Source organism: Urtica dioica, chromosome 9 (assembly GCF_054948205.1).
Source record: "Urtica dioica subsp. dioica isolate 48M chromosome 9, U.dioica_male_clone48M_v1_H2, whole genome shotgun sequence".
NCBI classification, from domain to species: Eukaryota; Viridiplantae; Streptophyta; class Magnoliopsida; order Rosales; family Urticaceae; genus Urtica; species Urtica dioica.
The window spans coordinates 4,208,859-4,214,094 of NC_142764.1; the positions used below are offsets into that span (position 1 = coordinate 4,208,859).

Consider the following 5,236-nt stretch of genomic DNA (forward strand, 5'->3'; position numbering starts at 1 on the left):
GAACGCCGAACACTTGAGGCAGTACCACCAGTGATCAAGTCCCCTCATTATTGCTTTGATTTCCCTTATTCAATAAAGGCCTTTGTGCCACTGTTCAAGGATGTTCCACATTAAGCAAAAATCAATAAAAAATAAAGTTTGCGGTCTTTTTTACCCACTTTATAAAAAAAATAAGTTTTTAGTCATCACGGCACGGCCTGTAAACTAAAAACTTGGGGGGCTAATGGGTCCTGCGACATACACTCAAGAATTCACGGCCAAAATATATAATAAAAAAAAAGGTAAAAACCTTAAGCTCCCCACTTCTTGGATGAGGCTTAGGTCGACCTAACTCGGCGAGCTCGATCGCTCACCAGAGCAAGCTCAACGAGGCCGGCATCGAGTCGAGCTCGCTCCTCGAGCCCAGTTCGCTCCTCGAGTCGAGCTCGCTCCTCAACTCGAGCTCGCTCCTCAATTCGAGCTCGCTCCTCAAGTCGAGCTCGCTCCTTGAGTCGAGCTCAAGCTCGCTCCTCGAGCCCAGTTCGCTCCTCGAGTCGACCTCGCTATTCGAGTCGAGCTCGCTCCTCAAGTCGAGCTCGCTCCTTGAGCCCAGTTCGCTCCTCGAGCCCAGTTCGCTCTTCGAGTCGAGCTCGCTCCTTGAGTCCAGCTCTGTAAAGGATAACTTTTGAATCTCGCCGTTTGTAAAATTTACGAGCTTCCGTTTGTTACAATTAAATTAATGAGTGAATTATGGACGTTGAAGTTTATCGAGTTAATTTAAGTTCTTTTAAGGTAATGGAAAATCTCGGAATAAATAAAGGATTTATCGAGTTCGTCTCGAGTAATAAATTATTTTCCGATGAAATATTCCGGAATTTAATTTAAGAAATAAATTCTCAAGGATGAGAATTATTTCCGAGAAACCTTAAATATATTTAAATTAATCAAGAACGAACGAGGAAAGTCTCAGTTTGAATAACTTAATTAAAAGTTTGAGCGAGTACGGTTTTAGTCACAAAATTTTGTGACAAGGACGTGATTGTAACGTTTTTGGAGGTATTTGAAAATAAAAATGTGAGTTGGGGGTTGATTTAAGAAGATGGAGGAAAAAAATGGGTTTGATGAATAAATTCATTTTCTTTCTTCTTATCTCCTCTTTCTCTTATCTTCTTCTTCCTTCTATTATGTTCCTTCACGTGCAAAAAGAGAAATCTCCTTCTCTTCTTCTCTTCCTCACCCGTGCGAGCCACATGCAGAGGATAACAAAGAAAAAAAAAATTCCTAACCGCTCCAAGGACGAGCTCCGGCCGAACCAGACCACCTCATCACTCTCGCAGCTTCATTCTTCTTCCTCCCCGTTCGTTATCCTCGTGCGCCATCAGCCCGAGCCCGAGCTCCATGCGTGCGCGCCTCGCCGAGGAGATCGACCGACCGCCGCCAAGCCGTCGTGAAGCTTGAGCCGCCGCGAGCTAGAGAGAGGACGTCGGTGAAGAAAAGAGTGAGCACGGAGAGGTTGATTTCTCCAAAAGCAAGGTGAGGTTTGTTTACCAAATTGAAGAACTCGAAATTAGGTTTCATTGATTTGGGGATTTCGAATTCTATGATGATTTCTGAAGAATTGAGGGTGATTAGTTGTTATTTGAGCTTGATAATCGATGTTGATGACTTGAATTGGAGAAATTGAGCTCGATTTTGTTTGGGTTCTTTGTTGTGGCCGTGAGTTTACTTGGCCGAGGGACTTGTTTCAGTTGTGAGTCCTTTTGATTGTTTGTGAAGATAAAATCTGAGTCTCGGGGTTTTATTTTGTGGTTAATGCTCGGTTTGATTGTTGGTTGAGTTAGTTCTCGGGTTGTGAAGTTATGTGAATTTGAAATCGTCGTTTGTGTTTTGAGATGAGTTGGTTCGTTTCGAGTTTGGTTAGCTCGTTGTGAGATTGAAATGTGAATTTATTGAGAAGTTTGGGTTTTGTGACAAGTGATGTTATTAGTGGTTTGATTTCGGGTTCTAAGTCGAGTCGGGAATTGGATTTGTGAATTGACTCGGTGTTTATTTCTGAATTTCACAGCTCAGTCACAGATCGGATAGAATCGAGCGAGAGCCGGTGGAATTGAACACGTTGAAGCCGGAAAAGTAGTGAATTCAGAACAGATTTTTTAATGCTCGATCTCACTCGTGAGTCGTTTATCGCTTTATAGCGTTAGACTCGAGTCTTAATTTTGGATTTGAGATTTGTACTCAAGGATTATTAATTATTTATTAAGAGATGTTCGAGAATTTAATTTTTGGTTAATTCATTTAGAATTCTCGGTTTGTACTATTTTCGGATTATTCATTTAATTTATTTAAGACTCGTTAAATAATGATTTGGATTTTATTTCGTACTCATTCTCTGGTACGAATTCGTACGAGTCTTGAATAAGTTTAAATTCCGAAAAGCCAGGAAATAAGTGAATTAAATTCTCGAACCCCTGAACCGACTCGCAGTGAATCCCGATAACGAACCTTAAGCTTGTCATCACCCTTTGGATCATTGACTAATGAGTTTTCAACTTTGGGTTTTAGTTTCTCGACGCTTCAGGACGTGTTAACGCTTCAGGATGTGTAGAGTCTCGGGAAGCATGAAAAGCATGGAAACTCTCGATGCTAGTTCTTTCGACGTTTCGACAAGAGTCAAGTGCCTCGAAGAACGTGTGAAGCAAGACATCTTCGGGAATCGTCGAGCTTTCTGTCAAATAATTCCAGGTAAGTGAGGAGACCTAAGTCAACTACTTACCAAGGGAATAACCCTGTTTGTTTGTGCATTTGTTTGCTAGTAAACAAGAGTAGGTGAAAGCCCTAAAATGAATAAACTTAAAAGTTAAGGCTTCGGCCACTCTTGCTTGAAAACTTAGTTCGGGTACGCCCGTTAGGTTCAAACGCTAACTTGAACCAGCCACGTTGTTGCTTTGTTGTTGTTAGATCCCTCTGCTAACCATAGAGTTTGGCTAGATCGGAGGTGACAGGAGAGCATGTTAGACTCTCGGATTCGAGCCGAGGGTAGAAGTACCGGGAGTCACATCCTGAGTCTTCAATCTAAAACACTTAACGAGCATGAAAGGGAAACCATAATTCTTTCGGGATTTATCCCGAGACGCTCTCCTGTTTGTTATTAGTTGTATACTCTATAAGCTAGAGTGTCCAAACAATAAATAATGTTGTCGGTGGTACCCACGAGTTCCTACTCGTGTTGAGGACTAAGACGGTCCTGATGGCGCTGAGTACTCCACGGGAGCTGCTGAGAGCACCCCGTTCTAGCAATGGGAAAGGTCGCCCCGGCGAGCCCATTTGCTGTGTCATGACGACACGTAGCGCCGGCGCCCAAATGAAGATGGTACCACTAGTGGATCCCAGACAGTCTTAAAACTCTAAGCCACTGATGACTACTGCTCGAAGTCTGAGGTTGGCTTCTTGTCATTCCAAGGGTTATAGCAGTGGATGTTGTATAACCTTGTGGAATGGCAAGTGATAGCGTAGAGCGAGGCCCCGCGTTAGGCATGCTCTTGAATCATATGTATCTGCATTCTGCATTCTGCATTCTTGTGTATTTGTTTGCACGTCACATGGCATTAGTCGTTTTACTTTATAGATAGACTCCCACTTACTGAGTCAATCGACTCATAGTTTTATGACCCTTGGTAATGTAGATAAGGGAAAAGCTGGTAAGCGGGACACGAGATTGAAGACCGAGACCGAGCGCGTATTGCCTTGACCTATGGGCTATGGGGTTTCTTAATCGGGGTTAGTATCTTTTGATAAAACGTTCCGGAACATATTTGTATAGGAGTCGCTATAAGACTCTAAGTTATAAAAGCGAAAAATTTCCCCGGATTTTCGCAAACTATTTTATTATATAATCTTATGAGATATTATGCTTAATTAATGTGTTTATATTATGAGTTATGTATAGATTTGAGTTGATCGGTCGCGGTTCGTGGGCGAGCTGTCGCTCGCGGGTCGTGACAAGCTCGCTCCTCGAGTCAAGCTCGCTCCTCAAGTCGAGCTCGCTCCTCGAGCCCAGTTCGCTCTTCGAGTCGAGCTCGCTCCTCAAGTCGAGCTCGCTCCTTGAGTCGAGCTCAAGCTCGCTCCTCCAGTCGAGCTTGCTCCTCGAGCCCAGTTCGCTCCTCGAGTCGAGCTCGCTCCTCAAGTCGAGCTCGCTCCTCGAGCCCAGTTCGCTCTTCGAGTCTAGCTCGCTCCTTAAGTCGAGCTCGCTCCTTGAGTCCAGTTCGCTCCTCGAGTCGAGCTCGCTCCTCGAGACGAGCTCCGAGTCCGCCAAGCCGACTGGTACTCCTGGCACCAAACCTACTCATCTCCAGAAGTCGAGCTCGCTCCTCGAGTCGAGCTTGCTCCTCGAGTCGAGCTCGCTCCTCGAGTCGAGCTCGCTCCTCGAGTCGAGCTTGCTCCTCGAGTCGAGCTCGCTCCTCGAGCCCAGTTCGCTCCTCGAGTCAAACTCGCTCCTCAAGTGGAGCTCGCTCCTTGAGTCCAGTTCGTCTCCTCGAGTCGTGCTCGCACCTCGAGACGAGCTCCGAGCCCGCCAGTCGACTGGTACTCCCCGCACCGAATCTACGCGAGTCGAGCTCGCTCTTCGAGTCGAGCTCCGAGTCTACGAGTCGACTGATACTCCTCGTGCCGACTCTTCAAAAAAAAGAGGGAAGAAAAACCTTGAAGCCCCCCACTCATGGGATACGGAGGCTTGAGAAGCTCGAACCCCTACGGCTTATCAAGCATACGGGTCCGAGAAAAGACACCGGCCTAACCCGGCGCAACACATAAGCTCGGTCGCTCAACATCACGAGCTCAAAGACGCCGGCCTAGCCCGGCGCAACACATAAGCTCGGTCGCTCAACAGTACGAGCTCGAAGACGCCAGCCTAGCCTGGCGCAACACATGAGGTTCGGTCGCTCAACAGCACGAACACTTCTACCCCAGGCCTAATGTCCCCTACGGGGAAAAAGACTTAGGAAGCTCGGACCCCGACGGCCTTTTGTGCATACGGGTTCGGGTAAAACGTCGGCCTTCCCGGCGTGCCGTAAGACGCGTAAAGACGCAGGTGAAAGACTTCTCCTGGGACGCATGTAAGACGCGTAAAGGCGCTGCCTCAAACCCTAAAAAGGCCAAATTTGAGCCAAATAAATGTTCGCTGACCTCAGGGCACGAACAACAAAGACGCCGGCCTAACCCGGCGCAACAGGGTTTGAGTAAAAGACGTCGGCATAACCCG

General features: G+C 46.5%; 1 long non-coding RNA gene across 2 annotated transcripts; it reads left to right on the forward strand.

Annotated features, from left to right (window-relative positions):
* Positions 1-1,137: 1,137 nt before the first annotated feature.
* LOC149384653 (uncharacterized) lies at positions 1,138-3,974 on the forward strand. 2 transcript variants are annotated; one of them, XR_016301407.1, is made up of 4 exons: positions 1,141-1,512; positions 2,045-2,151; positions 2,542-2,721; positions 3,663-3,974. It is a non-coding gene; the product is annotated as an uncharacterized LOC149384653 (long non-coding RNA). The 2 variants fall into 2 exon arrangements; XR_016301406.1 differs by lacking the exons at positions 2,542-2,721; positions 3,663-3,974 and having other exon boundaries at positions 1,138-1,512; positions 2,045-2,325.
* Positions 3,975-5,236: the final 1,262 nt, after the last annotated feature.